At 46.2% G+C, this 19,544-nt stretch overlaps 1 protein-coding gene across 8 annotated transcripts in view; it reads right to left on the reverse strand.

Moving 5' to 3' along the window:
• TSNARE1 (t-SNARE domain containing 1) overlaps window positions 1–17,905 on the reverse strand; it is a 521,888-nt gene extending 503,983 nt beyond the window's left edge. For 2 of the 8 annotated variants that reach the window (XM_074577946.1, XM_074577941.1), the window contains exon 1: window positions 17,796–17,905. The gene's annotated coding sequence lies outside the window, so the exon portion shown is untranslated. The remainder of the gene's footprint in view (window positions 1–17,795) is intronic. The other 6 variants (XM_074577945.1, XM_074577942.1, XM_074577944.1 and 3 more) reach the window with 5 other exon arrangements.
• Window positions 17,906–19,544: the final 1,639 nt, after the last annotated feature.

Raw genomic sequence — 19,544 nt, forward strand, 5'->3', positions numbered from 1 at the left:
AAGAGGAACAGACGCACAAACCAAAAATACCCAAGAAAAGACTTATTTCCTACTATTAAGCTGGAGTACGTGAAACAACTGTTCTAGCCACGATACAAATTATCGTAATGGTATTCCAGGTGGGAAAAACAGATGTACTTTAAGAAAACTATTTCTGCTGATAAAAAACTCTAAAGGTTTTACAAATACAGTCTGTTACGCATTGAAAAATGAAACCTTCACTGCCCATCTGTTCCTAGCAGAGGGTGCCCATTAACACTCACTTTGACCAGAAAGCCCAACTCAAAGTCAACGCATCACAAGCATGGACCAGCCCAGAACTTAATGAATCAGCCAAATCAGGCAAGATCAGCTGTCAGGGGAAGAATTTGGATGTAGATTGCCCAATATTAACTGGTTAAAACAAGGAAACCACTGCAAGAGCAGAAGATGCCATCCAGAGGTGAACATCTGCAAGCATTGAGCCACAACCCAGTCCAGAGGCTGGGTCCACAAAACGTAGCATCACCTCCAACAAGTTGAAGGGATATAGAGAAAAACAACTAAAACAAAAGAAAGAACCTGAAGCAGGAAGGATTATCGAGGAAAGAAAACTGCAATAAATATCTCGCCTACAATTTTATTTCCCTGTGTTGTGGAGCCACTTGTTCAGCACTGGGCAGCAATAGCCCAACAGACCCAAGGCCCGTCTCAGCAGTATCATCTCTGTTCAGGGAAAAGGAAAAAAATGAAAATCAGAAGTGAAAAGTTCATACAGGCTTTTATCTGCTCTGTTTGGTCTACACAATATCTCTTGACAATGTAATGCACACGTGAAAAATAATAAAAAAAAAAAAAACACCCAAAAACCCGACTCCTTCCTTTTAATTTCCGGGTGCAAAAATTAGGGGATGCCCCGTGAGATACAGCAAGTATTTTTCGTTTTCTGCAATTTGTGATTTCACACAACTGTCATTTCCCCCTGCTTAGTGATCTCATATTTTACAGTCAGTCTTAGACAATTAAGCAGCATCTGTCAGCAATTTTCCTACAAAAAGAAAGCCCGTGCAACTAAAGGGATTGCTGAGCTAGATGCGCGCAACTGGGACAACCCAGTGGACCCAGCACTGGAAGAGGTCTCAGCACAGAAGAGCAAAACCTTCACCAGGATGGTGTAACACAAAGCTGCACAGAACACTCTATAACAGCAGCCAATCTGTTACAAAGCAAAGTTGGCAGAAGACTGAAAAATCATTATGGTATCTTTATAATTGATTTTTAACTAAAAATACATAGAAGGAGGAAAAAATAAATTATTACTTTGGGGAAGATTATTCATACGAGAGTGTGTGTGCACACTGAATCACAGAATCATAGAATTGTCTAGGTTGGAAGGGACCTTTAAGATCATCAAGTGCAACCACCAACCTGACAAAACCCACCACTAAACCATGTCCATCAGCACCACGTCTACCCGTCTTTTAAATGCCCCCAGGGATGGCGATTCCAACACTTCCCTGGGCAGCCTGTTCCAATGTTTGATAACCCTTTCAGGGAAGAAATTTTTCCTAATATCCATCCTAAACCTCACCTGGTGCGACTTGAGGCCATTTCCTCTTGTCCTGTCACTTGTTCCTTGGAAGAAGAGACCGACCCCCACCTCTCTACACCCTCCTTCCAGGTAGTTGTAGAGAGCGAGAAGGTCTCCCCTCAGCCTCCTTTTCTCCAGGCTGAAGAACCCCAGCTCCCTCAGCCGGTCCTCATAAGACTTGTGCTGCAGACCCCTCACCTGCTTCGTTCACCTTCTCTGGACTCGCTCCAGCACCTCAGTGTCTTTCCTGTAGCAAGGGGCCCAAAACTGGACACAGTGTTCGAGATGCAGCCTCACCAGTGCTGAGTGGTTGTGTATAGAGCAATAGGCAGAGATAACATATAGGTATAGACAGATACGCGACTGCTTATTTTCGAACAGCATCCGTGAAGATCTGATAGCTCAGATAACTCTGGAGATCTACTTAATGATGTAATAAACCCATTTCATAGAATCACAAAATAGCTTGGGTTGGAAGGGACCTTTAAAGGTCACCTAGTCCAACCCCCCAGCATCTTCTGCTAGACCAGGTTGCTCAGAGCCCCGTCCAACCTGACCTGGAATGCTTCCAGGGATGGGGCATCTACCACCTCACTCTGGGCAGCCTGGGACAGTGTTTCACCACCCTCATCGTAAAGAATTTCTTCCTTCTATCTAGTCTAAATGTCCCCTCTTATAGTTTAAAGCCATTACCCTTTGTCTTATCGCAATAAACCCTGCCAAAAGGTTTGTCCCCAACTATCTTATAAGGCCCCTTCAGGGACTGGAAGGGGCTCTAAGGTCTCCCCGGAGCCTTCTCTTCTCCAGGCTGAACAAACCCGACTCTCTCAGCCTGTCCCCATAGCAGAGTGGATCATCTTTGTGACCTCCTCTGGACTCACTCCAACAGGTCCATGTCTTTCCTGTGCTGAGGGCTCCAAAGCTGGACACAGTATCACTTTCCATGTGCTACGAAGTTTCCATAATTCATAAAAAGTGCAAAACTGAGCTGAGTTATAGAGAACAATGCTGACAGCTACAGTTAACTATTTTCATCTGATTACTCCTTCCATTTGTAAAAAAAAAAAAAAAAAAAAAAACCAAACCAAAAAAACACCACCACCATCACCAACAAAATCCCCACCCTAATATTCATGTGATGTAGTGCAACTTCAGGTGGGGAAAAAAGTCAGAAATCTTGTCTCAAGCAATCTCACATGTAACAATACTGCTCCAAATGAAAACAGCGCTATTTGTCCAGCACAGAGTCCAGCACTGAAATTGTGGGATGCTCATGGATCCTAAGGTAAGAGTTTCTATTACCTTCACATAGCCTTGGGTCAAATGGTTTTAAACTGCTTCCGCAAAGGAAAAACAGTGAATATTTTAATTTTTCAGAAAAAGCTAAGCCACAACACATCCCATCCTGCCAAGTGGGGATTCAGATCCTCAACCGTAGAAACGTGGTAGCCCAGTTTTACAGAAGCCTCAATACTACGCCCATCTCTCGGAGCACCCAACCATGCACAAAGCCCTAGAGGGATGAAAAACAATATTGAAATTATCAACACGCACTACGTCGCTCATGCGACTTCTTGCTGACCCATCTTCTCCTTATCTCATCCTCCCACCCTTCCCATCCCACATATCTATCTGTTTTCTTCTCTATCTTGTCAGGTGGTTCCTCCACACCAGGGTGTCTCCTCCTGCACCCTGTACAGGAATGCAAGAGGGACATGATTTTTGGCTAGCATCCGTAGGAACAACTCCATTATAGGGAGGAATTAATGACAACTCTGCCTACCTGCAAGTTTTTTTGAGTTTTTTTTTAAGCTATCGTGTATATAACTCACATGATGTCAGTACAGGAATATCACGCTAAAGATCTGGAAAGTAAGGGGCGGGTTTTCCTCGTTTCTATGGTTATAAGCAATTTTAATGACCAACCTAAATAAAAAAGCTGCAAGAGAGAGAAAGTAGGAAGGAGTGAGGTAGGCGTTTAATTTTGATTGACAAGACATAGCATAACTAGTTAAGATCTGTCAAATGCCTGCTGAGGATCACAAATCCTCAGCACATTGTATGGCAGACAGAATTAGTCTAAATGCACAGCTTTAGAAAAATGTTTCTTACCCGGTGAGATCAGAGTTCACCATTTCAGCTTCCCCACACAAAGCAGCTGATATCACAACTACCAAAGGAGCCAAGGCAGGGACAGAAAAAAATATATAGCTTTTATTATTTCTGAGATTTTCAAATGTTAACATGCTACAATGTCTTAACTTTTGTCCTGGTCCAACATATATTTATATATCTACATACACACAACACATACATATATACATACACAGACACACACATACAGACACACACACACACACGTATACATATATAAAGGGCAGCATTCCCAAGATTGCTAACTACAACAACAAACTATTTGAAAGGTATTATCAACAGCAGCACTTTGGAATCACGTCTGCATCACACTGAGTGGTGTATAAACACAGAGTAAGGAGATGATTCCTGCGTTAAAGACCTTAAAATAGGAGATTGAATGCAGAAAGAGAACACAGATTGGATGGGAAACATGAGGGAATGCAGAGACAATCTGGAGAGAAAGAAACACCGACATGACAGTCGTCGCTAAGGTTCCCTGAAGGTATCCCATCAAAAAAACAAGATCTGGGGAAAATTAAGAACATCCCTACAAATGTTCATAGGTGATGTCATCAAGAGTGACTAAGTACAGAGCAACAGTGACTTGGAGCATGACAAAGTCACTATTTTTTCACTATAATGGTGGCGAGGCACTGGAACAGGCTGCCCAGGGAAGTTTTTGAGGCCTCATCTCTGGAAGAGTTCAAGGCCAGGCCAGATGGGGCTTTGAGCAACCTGGTCTAATGGAAGGTGTCCCTGCCCATGGCAGGGGAGTTGGAACTGGATGATCTGTAAGGTCCCTTCCAACCTAAACCATTTCATGATTCCATGAAAGCCAGGAACCGAGATTCATGACCTTGTAGGGAAGAGTCAACAACTGAACGAGGTACAGGGCAGCAGAAGAAGGACTCTGGAAGACGTAACCAGCACCTTGTGTTTAACGCCACAGAGATGAAGGATTCAGCAAAGGACAGACACAAAGAAGATTCAAGACAAGCCTGAACCAAGCTAGGAAGATGTTTTTCTTTTACTCACTTGGCACTGTTGAGATGCAAGCAGGACATGGTGATCTTCACAGGACTCCACGCTCATGAGAGCACCGCACCGAGTTTCTGTGTACTTTCTTCGCATGTTTTAAAAAGCTCTGCTATTTTATCAAATGCTGTTTGACTTTTAAGGAGGCAAGAGAGGACGGGGTTGCAAAAGAAGGAAGCTCCTTAGATGCCTGCCAACAGGATCTGCACTTAAACCATGCAGTTTTGGCAGAGAACACTCTCAAAAATTGATATTTAAAAGTCTTATGGTGTTGGAACGTATAATTAAAGTAAAAGGACATGAACTAAGAGCTGATCAACAGAAACTTATATCAAAGTCAGGAGAACGAGTTCCCACAAAGCCTCAGCCACCTGGTTCTTCCATGTCACATTGAAAGAAAGCAAAATTTGCCACCAGCTACTTCTATTTTCACCGCAGATCATCCTTCTCCAGCCTCTAAAAGGTACGGATTTGTACCAATCTCAGAGAACTAATAATAATAAAAAAAACCCTCACACCACAAACAACAACACAAAAATAAAACTACAAGAATTCGCCTCATTTAATACCATTTCCAAACCTAGAGCAACGTATTTATTGTTATACAAACTTTTCTTTCTCCCGGTAATGCCCGGGCTTCACAATATAAGAATAACGAAAACAGCCACAAATTAGCAAGAACCACTGTACTTGCTCCTCAAGAATTGGAATAAATGCAAGGACTCAAATCCACTTCGCAGTCACTTCACTGGGGCAAGTCCACAGAACTCTGTCTCTTAACTCTCAATTTGCAAGTAATTCTACCAAATTTGCATATTCAGCTGTTATACCCTAAACAAGCACAGCAGCACTCACACATCAAGTTATCTCTTACTATCAGTAGTACCTAAAAATCCATTATACAAAACTTGGCAGTATTGGGCACAGATTCCTCAATTTCAACTGAAAATTTCAACTGAACTCTGAAGTCGTCAACCAAGACTTCTAAAAAGCTAATGTTAGTGTGATGTACAACAAAGAAAACCAAGCTCCAGGGCATGTTCTCCCAGTGTTCTGTCGGGCATGTTGGCTTCACTCAAGTCCAAGCATGGCCCGTGATGATTTGATGGGGTGTACAAGCCCAACGCACACCTCAGCACAGGGTATTTAAGTCCCTGAGAAACCACACACAAGGGGTAAAAGCATTGCAGATGCAGTCTTCCAGCCTTCCCATCCAATGGCTGAGGATGCTGTAGTGGTCCACAGGCAAAAAGCATTTGGTCAACTCTGTCCAGGAAACATCTACCAAATTAAGCCCATCACCAGCACATAGGAAACGTTTAATAACTTTGTCTATAATCTAATTATGGAGGATGTGTGTGAGAGGAGGGAAGAACCTGAGCTCTTGATAGTGTTCAAGTCATCAAGCACATCTTAAATACATCATTTAATAATAAGACAAAGAGACACCACAAACCAAATAAGTTCAAAAGAAGGATCAAGGATAAAACAGGAATATTAGGCAAGAGCGGGTAAGAACAGAAGATATGCCAGCGCAGAAGGCATTGTCAAGAGGTTAAAATTGCCATCTACTTTCAGTGCTCAAATATTAAACAGAACGACCTTTGGCCAGCGGTCCCACGGCATGTAATAGCTCCTCTTGATCTCCCGCGACGCTCCCTGTCTTTACTGAAGTAGGATAACTGCTTTACCTACCACAAAACCCACACAGCTGCCCAGCTGTAGCTGCTAAATACAACTGAGCTTGGGGGCAGAAAGAAGGAGAAACGGTACCTCTGCCTTGTACTGATGGACACAGGACCAGCCTGAACAGTTGCAAAGCAAGAACCGTGAAACCCCTGCTTTGGTTCTCCTCATTTATTGCCATTTCCTTCCCAGCAGCGCCACTATCAGCAGAGTAACCAAAAAACTAAAACAAACAAACAAAAAAGTGATCATATTTTATCCAATTCCTTCTTGAAAAGTTTCAAACAGCCAAGGTGCCTATCATCAACTTGAAGGTAAAAGTTAAAGAAGCACAGATAGCTGCCACAAGCTCATTTATTACCAGATAATGCCTCCAAATCTCCCAAACCAGCTCTGCAGCCATCAGAGCCATCTCTTCCCTGGACAATGCCCAGGAATCACTTGCAAATTAAACGCAATCGAATTTATTGCTTCTGCAAACCTGGAAATTCAAGTTACAGAGGTGATGTTACATTTTGTTTTGCCAGTGCTAATCTAATACCTTTTTAAAGGTGCATACATTTCACCCTGTTGGCTTCCAACACTGAATTACCAGCTCTGCTAAGCTTCAGAATAAATAAGACGAGCGTGCCCTCCAGGCAAAATCCCTTGCTGTAATCTTTATTCAAAACACACTGCTCCAGAGCCTTGCCTGCATTGCCAAAAAAATCGCCTTGAGGTTTGCTCTTAAGACGGCAATTTGCATATCAACATTTTGCTGCGGAGCTTACCCAATGTCCCCGCTATTATTTTCATACTCAACTGTGGGTGGCCCCCTGAGCGGCGCACAGAAGTGCACGCTAAAAATATGCTTGCCTTCCCCGCCGGCTCCACACATGACCACACCTAACGCCGGCTCCGATGCAAAACCGGGAGCGCCGGCATCCATCCGCCTCTCGAGGAGGATGCATGGGCTCCACAGTGCTCGAAAAAACAGGCTGAAAAGCAGAAAAGTACCTCTGCATGGATGAAGAAAGGACGCACACAGCAGCTGGAGGAGGAAGACTGCAGAAAGAGCCAAAGAAAGCAGGAGAGGTTTATCCGAGCGCGAGATATACTTGGGAAAACACATTAAGAGGTAATAAAACAGGCGAGGGAGGCATCGCCCGGGACATGAATTTAAGATGATGCTGAGCAGAGGATGGGAAAGAAACCTCATGCACAGAACAGAAGTGATCCCGGGCGAACATGAGCGCAGCCTGATTCATGCCCCAGAAGGGAGATCCTAGTCCCACTGGCAGCATCATGTTGATGAAAGCGCAAGAAAAAACATAGATTGCAGGTTTTGCTGTGCCCTCCTCCTCCTCACCCAGCAAATCCCGGTCTCGGAGGTTGTAATTATTTTTGGCAAGGCGTAAACAGGTCCTGGAAATGAACACAGAAAACGAGAGTTATTTATGAGAGGCAACACAGGGAGCCAGCATTAGAGCCCGGCTACCGAATCAGCAGGTGCAAGGTCACCCTCGTCTGCTTAGAAGAACAACTTTGCGAAGTGATGTGCAGATGGCCAGGCAAAATAACCAGCCTCAATCTGCCCAGGAAGGCAAGTAATGGAAATGGAGCATGATGAACCACCAGAAAACATTTCCTTACCCAACTACAAGAGCTTTATCACAAGGCTGGTAGGCTTTGAGTTGACGTCCATCAAGATGACCTCCACTCAGATGACATCCACTCAGCCCTTAACTGACCATGACAACTACCTGCCTCTTTGGGCTACGGGAGAGGAGCAAGAAGGACATCAGGTCCATAAGTCTTCCTCCAGCAAAGCTGCTGTGGAAGGAGGCAGCCAAGTAGCTCCATCTGCATGTAAGAGAGTGGTGAAGACCACTCATTGCCCTACCCTCAAGGCCACTGCCTGCTTCCAAGGACATACATTATTGCCCCACACCAGGAAGAACCACAGATTTTGAAAATCAATTTGCTTACAAAAAGCAAAGCTTTATATTTTTGGTCTCCTTTCCTCCAGCAAAGAAAAGCAGCAAAAGCTGAACCCTCCCTGCAAGAGGATATAGCACCTGAGGCAGGCTATAGGGGGCTGAAGAAGCAGCATCTCAAGCCCATGAAGAAACCACTGAGAAAAATGCAAAAGCTCCTTCCGGTTTTGCCAGAGGCCAAAGGAAAAGGGATGTTCAAAGCCAGGAGGTGCAGGGAGGCAGGAGGTGAGTGTCCTGAGGACAGGAGAACCTCCAGGCTGCTTTCTGCCCACTCTTTGTATTCTGCGTTCAAATGCCTCACAAACCCACAAGACCCACAGCCTTCTTTCCAAGTATGGGATTATAACAAACTCTAATCAATTTAAAAAAGGATGTCAAACACAACGCATTAGGAAAGGAACTGGACAAAGAGAGAAGAGCAAGCCTGTAGACCTCAGAGCCCATGACACATCTCTATATACAAAGCGGAACAAAGATATGCCCAAATAACGTGCAAAGAAAGAAAAAAAAAAAAAGGCACATCTTGGTTTCCACGCACAAAGAGGAGGATCTTTAAACTGCTGGTATTTCCACGAGGGGAGAAAAAAAATAAAACAAATAGAATTGAAATCTCTTCCATTGCCCCATGTTTGGGGAAAAGGAGAAGAAACCCCTCTGCTTGAAGCTCTCAAGATGATAACCAGGAAAATATCTGTAGTGAGACCATCAATCTGTTTTTTCAAATTCAAAGACAAGGCAGTCGCAGCATCCCATTTTATTCTAACACTGCAACTGGTCACTGGTTACACCATTTGCTAAGATGCAGCTCCAAGGGAGCAGTTTGGCACTGCAAACCATTACATTTTTAGAAAAACAACCCATACCTATGAAACTTGGATGATCAATACTTAAAGTGAGCTTTGGAAAGCACACGGTCGTTCTCTAAACCAGAAGCATCAAAAAGCTTAGGGCAGCATTTCTGGGGCTGCGACACCCACGTTTTGCCACCTATTTCCATCTTCAGCCACTTGCAGTTAATGGAAGCTGAAGGTCCTTGACACTGAGAAATTGAGCCACCAACATGCAGTGGCCTCAATACAACTTTAAGCACCACCATTTTAATATATTTTTTTTTTTGCTATATTTATCATTAGTAAAACTGTCCTAGTAAAATGACTTGATTTTTTACCGTCACTACAAATCTGGATACCTTTACAATCTGTACGAAACGGTATGGAAGAGGATGGTGAGCATCAGGTTAGGGGCTGACCTCCTGGAGAGTAGCTCTGTGGAAAGAGACCTGGGAGTCCCAGTGGACAACAGAATGACCATGAGCCAGCAATGTGCCCTCGTGGCCAAGAAGGCCAATGGTCTCCTGGGATGCATCAAGAAGAGTGTGGCCAGCAGGTTGAGGGAGGTCATCCTCCCCCTCTACTCTGCCTTGGTGAGGCCGCATCTGGAGTGCGGTGTCCAGTTCTGGGCTCCCCGGTTCAAGAAGGACAGGGAACTGCTGGAGAGGGTAGAGCAAAGGGCTACCAAGATGATTAGGGGACTGGAACACCTCTCTTATGAAGAAAGGCTGAGGGATTTGGCAGTTTTCAGTCTGAGTATCCATTCCTGGTCACTACCTGCACGAGAATATTTGTTGGGACTGAAATTAGGGTCTCTCCAGCAGCGGCAGGCACTTAGGTCAGAGAGCGGCTGGGGATACACCAGGCAGAAGACAGATGACATCAAAACATTTGGGAAAGACAAATCACATCTCAAGCTACTTAGCACTGTTTAAAGTTGTATAATTTAGGTATTTTACAACTTAGGAGGTTCTTGTAAGAGTCTAGAAAGCTAATAGTGTGACAAGGGATCATAAATCAATTGTTTTGTTGGGGAAAAGAAGAAAGTCAAAGGCTGTATAAGGTTTATCTCTTGCTTCGCTTTGCAAGAAGGAAAAGCTCAAGATCTGCAGCTCCCAACAGAAGGATGGAGCTACATGGAAGATGGTAAAAAACAACATAGATCAACCTATGCCTTAAATCACAGCACCTACTCTCATACAGCCACATGATTTTTAATTATTTTTTTCATTAGCTGGGAATAGAAAATGCAGTTCATTGGACGTAACTTCCAAGCCGTTGCAGCAATTACCATTAAAAAAAAAAAAGTTCGATTTCTCATTAATAAAGATTCCACCGCGAACAGAAGGGACAAAGAGGGACTTTCAATCACCGGCGGGACGTTGAACGGTCCCTGTGCGCAACCAGCATTGTAAGCAAATAATTTGCATCATACCCCTTCAAAAAATCAAGCCCACATGTTGGAAAAGGGATGCTTCAACAGAAGCAACGGCAAAATTACACAAACTCAAGTGATCGCTGTCTGCGGCTCCTATTTCCAGTCAGATGAAATGACAAAAAATAGCAAACAAAGAAAATATGTCATGTGCGGCGTTATATTGAACAAGGTGGTACCCTGCAAGTCAGCACAGTTCCTGCAGCATCATCCACCTTCACCATCGCCAAACAGATGCGTGGCAGCGGTTTTTTTCTCCCCTCTCCAAAATTAGAAGAGCTCGGAGCGTAACAAGCATCTCCAGGCTGTGACACGGGATGCTGCAAAGCATTTGCTAATATTTCCTCTCCAACATAATTGCAATTATCTACAGTTAGTCGCAACCACTGCTCCCTTTGATAAAAAGCCCTTCTTTTAGCCGCTAGTACGTTTTCCAAACTAGTCGCATTAAAAATTTCAATTTTTAAGGACTGAAAATAAGCAAGGACAAAATTCAAGGGGGAAATTTTGACCAGAAGCTGCATTTTTTACATGAAAAACTCTGTCTTTGCAGAGCACAGCCTGGATTTTCCCTGCAGTTAGTTTTACCTTAACCCGAAGTCACCACCGCAGAGCTCAAAAATCTGGTGAGACATCGTCCCAGTCTTCCCCAAACCTCCCAGGAGGACTTTTTTTCCCCCCCTAAGACAACCCAAAATTGGAGCAAAACAGCTGCACAGTGAACGCTACTGCATGCAGACTGTGGTCACAGTCATAAGACACCACATGCTGGTAAATAAATAAGGGAATTTCAGGGCAAAAAATAAATAATTAAGAGCGTTCTTGGCTGTGTATGTCTCCGCCACAGAGCTCCTGAGCTATCTGCTCGTATGAGATTTTTCTACAAAGCAGCCAGTAATAGCAAGTTTGGGAGTTCCCTCGTACCATATTCGAGTGTCTGGCATCTCACACAGAAAAGAAATGGGTTAATCCAAAAATTTGGGTCACAACACCTCCAAATCTGCCTGGTTTTCACATGCAGAAAAAAAATGAAGGAGGCACCTCCCTTCTCCACGCAGAAGCATCACAAGAAGATTTATTATAAACTAAAAAAAAAAGCAACGAGCTTCAGCAATGAGTATGATCAAAGCCCCTCATGGAAGGAAAAATATGTTTTATTTTACGGAAATAAGGACTGTGGCAACCTACAGGGTTGGAATAAAACCCTATAGCATGGGTGTCTCCTGCATTCCTTTACTCCATGCACCAGATGATGGAGGAGTCCTACAGGAAAAAAAAAAATACATAGCCAAGTTATTCAAGACTACAGTCATAATAAATGTATGTAGCAGGGGAAGGAAGACAAATAAAGTCCCCGATAACCTCAAAAAAAAATTCATGTTTTTGCAACGCGTGGTTTTTGCAGCAGGGGCGACAGCAGAAGAACAAAACATGTGCCACACAATGAAGAGTATAAACCATTTTGCAGATATTTTCTGCTTTTATTTGTGGAGGAGATTACAGAGACAGCAAAGAAAACGCAGCTTAACCCAACATGAGCACTTACTATAAAAAAAAAAAAAAAGTAAATTTACTAAAAGAATGGAAGTATAGGTATTGCAGCTGAGTTTGACTTCATTCAAGGAGAAGATGGAAAATGTTTTGCAGATTTCACTTGCAGCATCCCAGCAGATGAGTAACCAACGCACCTAAACTGCCCTTGGGAGAGTTTTTCCCCACAGCTCTGCATCCCAGAAAAAAAAAAAAACAAACACAAGTCTCATACACCATTTCTTCTTTTTTTGTACCCATCTTCAGAATATACTTAAAAAAGAAACTGATCACCGCTGCAATCTTTGCTTTCTAATGGCGCTGCAAGCAAAATGGACATGAAAAAAAAAAAATTCCATCCTGCCCCTTTTTTTTTTTTTTTTTTTTTTTGAGTTAAATGCTATTTTTTCCATCATCAGAAACACTGAAAAGCAGAGACATGCCCAAGCACTGCAACAAAGAGATGGCACCTGCCTACTGAATTTCCTGACTAGTGACACTACGAAGAAAAAGAAGTTTTAAATAGAAACCTCCCCGCAAGTGTTAAATCAGATTAATTTAACTCTTTTGCATTATTTTAATCTTACATACCATCATTTGCAAGGCAAGCAGAAAAAAAAAAACCAGAGAGTAGGATTCTTATCTTTACCATATTCCTTTGGAAACACAGTGTGTTATTAAAAACCACAAATAACCTTTCTGACAGCAAAAGGACACACACTTCCAGCTCCTTCGCAATAGGGCGATAGCACAGATTTTACACGTAGCTTTCTGGGCGCTCTACACCAAGTGATGGGCACCAGCTTCCCTCCATCCTTGCAACGCTTAACGCCACTGCTGGCAACGCCAACACAAGTTTGTGGCCAGATTTTATTTGCGCGTGTCAAAAAGTATGCTCAAAATAAATAAAAAAATGCAATTTGAAGGGCTGGTGATGCTGCTGAAGGACAAGTTCTGCAAGAACTTGGAAGTCCAGCCAAGACCAGGCTGGATGGGGCTTTGAGCAACCTAGTCTAGTGGGAGGTGTCCCTGCCCAGGGCAGCAGGGTTGGAACTAGATGATCTTTAAGGTCCCTTCCAACTCTAACCATTCTATGATTCTATTATTTCCCCAAAAAAATGCCTGCTTGCAGGCACTTGATGCTTAATTTTCGGAGTTAAGCTCATGCTTAAATATCTGCGCGAAATTTAGACCAAATGGATCATGCCATCCGCAAATGCATCCGCTCTTACGGTCAGGGAGACATCAACAACAACAATCTGGGTGGAAGGACCCAGTCCATCCATTCATCCATCCATCAATCCATCAGGTCTCCTGGGGATCAGACCTGGATGCTCAAGTCTTTTTCAGTGGAAGCAGCCTTTGCCCTGATGATGATGACTCCAACCCTACATCAAACATGGGGAGAGGCTCCTCCTGCCCACACAAAACCCTCCGGTGTCACGGATTTCCATGATCCCCTGCAGTTCCAGCAACCCCCAGACAGTCCACAAAAAGCCAAGCGAGAGCCACTACCAACCCCACCGCCCAAACTAGCTGAAGTGTAGGAAAGAGGATAACAAAGACAGGAAAAGTAAATTGGATTTTTTCTTAAAAGTTCTTTCCATTTTCATCTAGCAGAATGTGTTTATGGCACAGTCAGTGAATTGAAAGTATTATTTTTATCTTGATATTATTTACCCTTTCACACTTGCTATTTAAATATCCCTGAATTCCCAGAAGAACCAGTAATTCAAAATACCATTTGATGTATATTTATAAGCAAGGGGAAGCACAGACTCATTCATTTTCAGCTTGCCTACTTCTTTTTCCTTTTTTTTTTTTTTAAATTAGATTTTAAGTGCTGTAATATCGATGTGCAAATTTATCAAGACAGAGAAGTATGATTTCTCCTGCATGCTCAGCAGAGGATCTCCAGCCCCAGAACAGCCGTCTTGCTGGCAAGGAGACCCGGTCACACCAGAGAGTTGCGTGGTGAGGAGCAAATTATGAGAGGTTTAAAATGAAAAAAAAATTAAAAAAAAAAACAAGCAAGTCGTGAGAAAAGGAATAAGGTTTCTTGCACAAGAGAGGATGAGAGTAAAAGGCTTTACTATCAAAATCTTTTTTCCTACCAGTTTTGGTAGCCAACCTCGGCTAAATAATTTGCAGTGGTTGCACAACAGGCACCAGCCAAACTGCAGCGGCACAGCGTTATACTGCAGAAATTCCTTTGAACCAAGCAACTGCCAATGCCCATCTAGGAGGGAGGCAGAATTCTATGACTCTACATCAGTAGAATCTACATTCTACAGCAAGTTTGCCAATGACACCAAGCTGCGTGGCACAGTCAACGTGCTGGAGGGAAGGGATGCCATCCAGAGGGACCTGGACAGGCTTGAGAGGTGGATCCGTCCAAACCTCATAAAGTTCAACCAGGTCAAGTGCAAGGTCCTGCACCTGGGTCACGGCAATCCCAAGCACAAATACAGGCTGGGCAGAGAATGGATTGAGAGCAGCCCTGAGGAGAAGGACTTGGGGGTGTGGGTGGATGAGAAGCTCACCATGAGCCAGCAACATGCACGTGCAGCCGGGAGAGCCAACCTCATCCTGGGCTGCATCAAGAGAAGTGTGGCCAGCAGGGCAAGGGAGGTGATTCTGCCCTTCTGCTCCGCTCTGGTAAGACCGCACCTGCAATACTGCGCCCAGCTTTGGACCCCACAGCACAAAAAAGACATGACCTGTTGGAGGGGTTTAGAGGAGGCCATGAAGACAACCATAGGGCTGGAGAACCTCTCCTACGAAAACAGGCTGAGAGAGTTGGAGTTGTTCAGTCTGAAGAAGAGAAGGCTCTGGGGAGACCTTATAGTCCTTTCCAGTACTTAAAGGGGCTACAGGAGAGATGGGGAAGGACTCTTGATCAAGGAGTGGAGCAATAAATTGAGGGATAATGGTTTTAAACTGAAAGAGGGGAGATTTAGACTAGATACTATGAAAAAAAAATTCACTATGAGGGTGGTGAGACACTGGAACAGGTTGCCCAGGGAAGCTGTGGATGCCCCATCCCTGGAGGTGTTCAAGGCCAGGCTGGACGGGGCTTTGAGAAACCTGGTCTAATGGGAGGTGTGTCTGCCCAGGGACATAGGGTTTGGAATTAGATGGTCTTTAAGGCCCCTTCCAACCCAAACCATTCTATGATCCAAAAGCTCAGTCTTGTTTTAGACACTATGGCAGGAGGTAACAAGAGACGGAGATCTGACTGAGGAGCCAGGATTGCAGTAGGACATGTAGTTGCGCTGTTCAGCCTCTCTGATGTCCATCAAAGCCACATCAGTGGTGGTTGTGCAGATTTTTAATTGCATTAATATACACAAGCAAACCAGCAAGGCGGGAGGCTTTGGAGAAAGCAATAGGGGTTATTTGTTGCTGGGCTGATGGCTGGAGATAGGAAATCAGCGCGTCATTAGCACCCTGGAAAAAGGCCAGAGACCAACCTGGAGATGAGATTAGATGAGATGGAAAAGGGCATTGCAAATGGAGAAGACAGTGGAGCAGGAAGGGACTGAGCGGCCAGACAGCAGCTGGCCTGAGTCATCGGTGATTTAAAGACCTGAACCATCTGCATCGACTCCTGGACCAGAGCAATAAAGAGATCAACAAGGAAGGATGAGGCATCGCGTATTCACAGACCCATTGCAAAGGGAAACACCAACCTGGAAAAAAGGGTAAATGCTGGATAAAATGTAAATCTTATTACTACGGGATGAAGAAAAAAAGGGAAAAAAAAACCCTTGTAGTTTAGTCCTGCCTTCCCAGTCCACGCACCACGCAGCTAGTAAAAATTTAGGATTTAGCAGAAGGAAGCACAAAGAGCAAAACTGCAGGCCACCACCCCACGCACGTGTTTCCAAACAGATGACTGCTTGTTTACGGGGCGCTCCCAGACACGAGGACGCATCCCGAGCTGCAAATGTCACGGCATATTTCCAATGCCAACAAGAAGAGGTTTCGTAGCGCGTATGCGGTGTGAGGGTGGAAGAAGGAACACATGCTTTTAGGTTTCCAAACCCTCTGGTTTTTGATATGCGCACAAAGACACCAAGCAATTCAGTGAAAAAACACGATTTCCCCAGAAAAGTCCACTCCAGCACCAGATGCTGCAGGTTAATTGTACCGTGAACGACAGGGAGCTTTTATTAAAAGCTTTGAACCACAAACACCTTGAAGCAACAAAAAAACCCCTTTCTGCAGTCAGTGAAGGATATTGTAAAAAGTGGCACTTTACACATTTAAAAGTAGTTTTCTTTCCTCTCCTTGCACTTGCAAGTCCATCTCACTGACTCATTTCTGGCTAAAGCTTCCTGAATTAGCCTGGAAGGAAAAAAAATAATAAATAAATAGCATTATACCCTCCGTGAGGTTAAAACTGACAGAAAACCTGTTATTTAACTACAACACGGCTCACGGAGCAGTTCCCAACGTTGCCTTCGCACCGGAGGTTGACACATCAATGTTGCATTGCACTAAGCAACCACGGGACAGTGTCATGGTGACTGCTGGTGACAGAGCAGGGACCTCCTCTCTTTGCCTTGTCACGAGCCACATGGGACACAAGTGTGGTCTTTGGGAGAGCACGGCACCTCAGCACGCGTGTCCCTCCTTGCTCACACCCCTGTGCCAGGCCAGTCCTGTCCCCGTGTCAGACAAACCAGGTGCCAAGCCAGCCGTGTCCCCATGTCACACACACACACACACCCTGTGCCAGGCCAGCCCTGTCCCCATGTCACACACACACACACACACCCTGTGCCAGGCCAGCCCTGTCCCCATGTCACACACACACACACCCTGTGCCAGGCCAGCCCTGTCCCTGCGCCACACACACACACACCCCCTGTGCCAGGCCAGCCCTGTCCCCGTGTCAGACAAACCAGGTGCCAAGCCAGCCGTGTCCCCATGTCACACACACACACCCCCTGTGCCAGGCCAGCCCTGTCCCTGTGCCACACACACACACGCTGTGCCAGGCCAGCCCTGTCCCCAAGTCACACACACACCCTGTGCCAGGCCAGTCCTGTCCCCGTGTCAGACAAACCAGGTGCCAAGCCAGCCGTGTCCCCATGTCACACACACACACACGCTGTGCCAGGCCAGCCCTGTCCCCAAGTCACACACACACACACCCTGTGCCAGGCCAGCCCTGTCCCCGTGTCAGACAAACCAGGTGCCAAGCCAGCCGTGTCCCCATGTCACACACACACACCCCCTGTGCCAGGCCAGCCCTGTCCCCGTGTCACACACACACGCTGTGCCAGGCCAGTCCTGTCCCCATGTCACACACACACCCTGTGCCAGGCCAGCCCTGTCCCCGTGTCACACACACACCCTGTGCTAGGCCAGCCCTGTCCCCATGTCACACACACACACCCTGTGCTAGGCCAGCCCTGTCCCCATGTCACACACACACCCTGTGCTAGGCCAGCCCTGTCCCCATGTCACACACACCCTGTCCCTGTCCCTGTCCCCACCCCCTGTCACACACACGGGGGAGGGGGGGTAAAGGGGGAAGGGGCGGGGAAGGCCCAGCACACACCACCGCCCCTGCGCGCGCCCCTCACCTGCCGCCGCGCGCCCCTCGCCGCGAGGCTGCGCCCTGCCGCCGGCACCCAAACATCACGTGACCCGCGGCGGACCCGCCCTTGACCACGTGTTCGCCTCCCCCCGCCCCGCCCACCCCGGAGTCCCCTGCCCGCAGGTGCCGCCGCCCGCCCGCCCCAAGCGGACTACAGCTCCCGGCGGGCACCGCGCGGCGCCGCCCCGCCCACTCTCTCTGGCGACCAATCACCAGAGGGAGCGAGCCGTGCGCGTCGGGGGTCCCGCCCACCGTCCCTCAGTACCTTCCCCGCCTCCCTCAGAACTATGGGAGCTCTTCGCTGTATCTCTCGTCTCTGTTGTCCGTTCCCCACCCTCCTCCTCCCTTCTCATCCCTGCGCGGGGATTCGATAGACCCCCCCCCCCAAGGCTCAGCGGGTCCCGCCTTCACAGAATCACAAAATCGCAGAATGGTTTGGGTTGGAAGGGACCTTGAAGATAATCCAGTTCCAATCCCCTTGCCATCGGCAGGGACACCTCCCACTACACCAGCTTGCTCAAAGCCTCATCCAGCCTGGCCTTGAACACCTCCAGGGACAGGGCTTCCACAACTTCTCTGGCAACCTGTTCCAGTGCATCGCCACCCTCATAGTAAAGAATTTCTTCCTAATATCTAATCTAAATCTCCCCTCTTTCAGTTTAAAACCATTCCCCCTCGTCCTATCGCTATGCTCCCTGATCAAGAGTCCCTCTGCAGCTTTCCTGGAGCCCCTTCAGGGACTAGAAGGGGTTCTAAGGTCTCCCCGGAGACGCCTTTTCTCCAGGCTGAACGCCCCCAACTCTCTCTGCCTGTTCTCACAGCAGAGGGGTTCCAGCCCTCTAATAATCTTCATGGCCCTCCTGCAGCCACGCTCCCCAAGACAGGTTTCCCCTCCCTGAGGGCTGCCCGCCACCCCCTCAGCCCCCCAGTCCCTTCACGGGCTCCCTGCTGTTCTTCCAGTCCTGGGGATCCCCCCATCCCATTTCCTCAGGCCTGTAAGATGGAGAGGTACTTCCCTCTCCCCTCAGTCCTGCCAGACCCCACGGGCCCTGCTGCTCCCCTCCTGTATATCATAGAAAATGGTGGGCTGAACATCTCAACTACCTTCCCTCAGGCATCCAACCACAGGGGTCTACTTTGTGAGGAGCCCCAGGCTGGGACCATGACTGATGTGGTTAGCCTTTGGTGGGAGTGGGACTGTGAGTGATGTGGTTAGCCTTTGATTTCCTCAGCTGAGGAGCCAGTTCTCCTTTAATCGTTAACAGATACTCTTCGTTACTCCTGGGAGCAGCATAAGCTCTTTGTGGGCAGGTTTGCGCCCTCCTTTATAATCACGCAGTGCCTAGCACTAAAGAACAGAAATAAGTAAATAAAAATCACCAACCTGCTCCTACTAAAGCTACTTGTGCTGTTCAAAACACCACAAATTGCTGACCGGGACTGGAGGTTCACCGACAAAGTGCTTCGATAGAGCAGCCTGGCGCACGGGGCCGTTCAGTCCAACTCACGCTGTACCTGGGAGGGGTTTTTGCTTTTTATTTGCAAAGTGACAGCAGCTTTTCTTGGTGGTTGGCTTTGCAAAAGGAGTTATAAAGCAAGGATTATTCTTGATAGGGCCTTTAAACAACAATTCATTTTAACAAGGGGTTGGCAAGCCAGCTGCCTTCTCAGACATGTAGTTCTGCACCAGTAGCCCTGCCAAAAAAAGTTTTAAAAGGGCTGAGGGGCCACCTGA

The sequence above is a fragment of the Larus michahellis genome, chromosome 2 (genome assembly GCF_964199755.1).
Source record: "Larus michahellis chromosome 2, bLarMic1.1, whole genome shotgun sequence".
Taxonomy (NCBI): Eukaryota; Metazoa; Chordata; class Aves; order Charadriiformes; family Laridae; genus Larus; species Larus michahellis.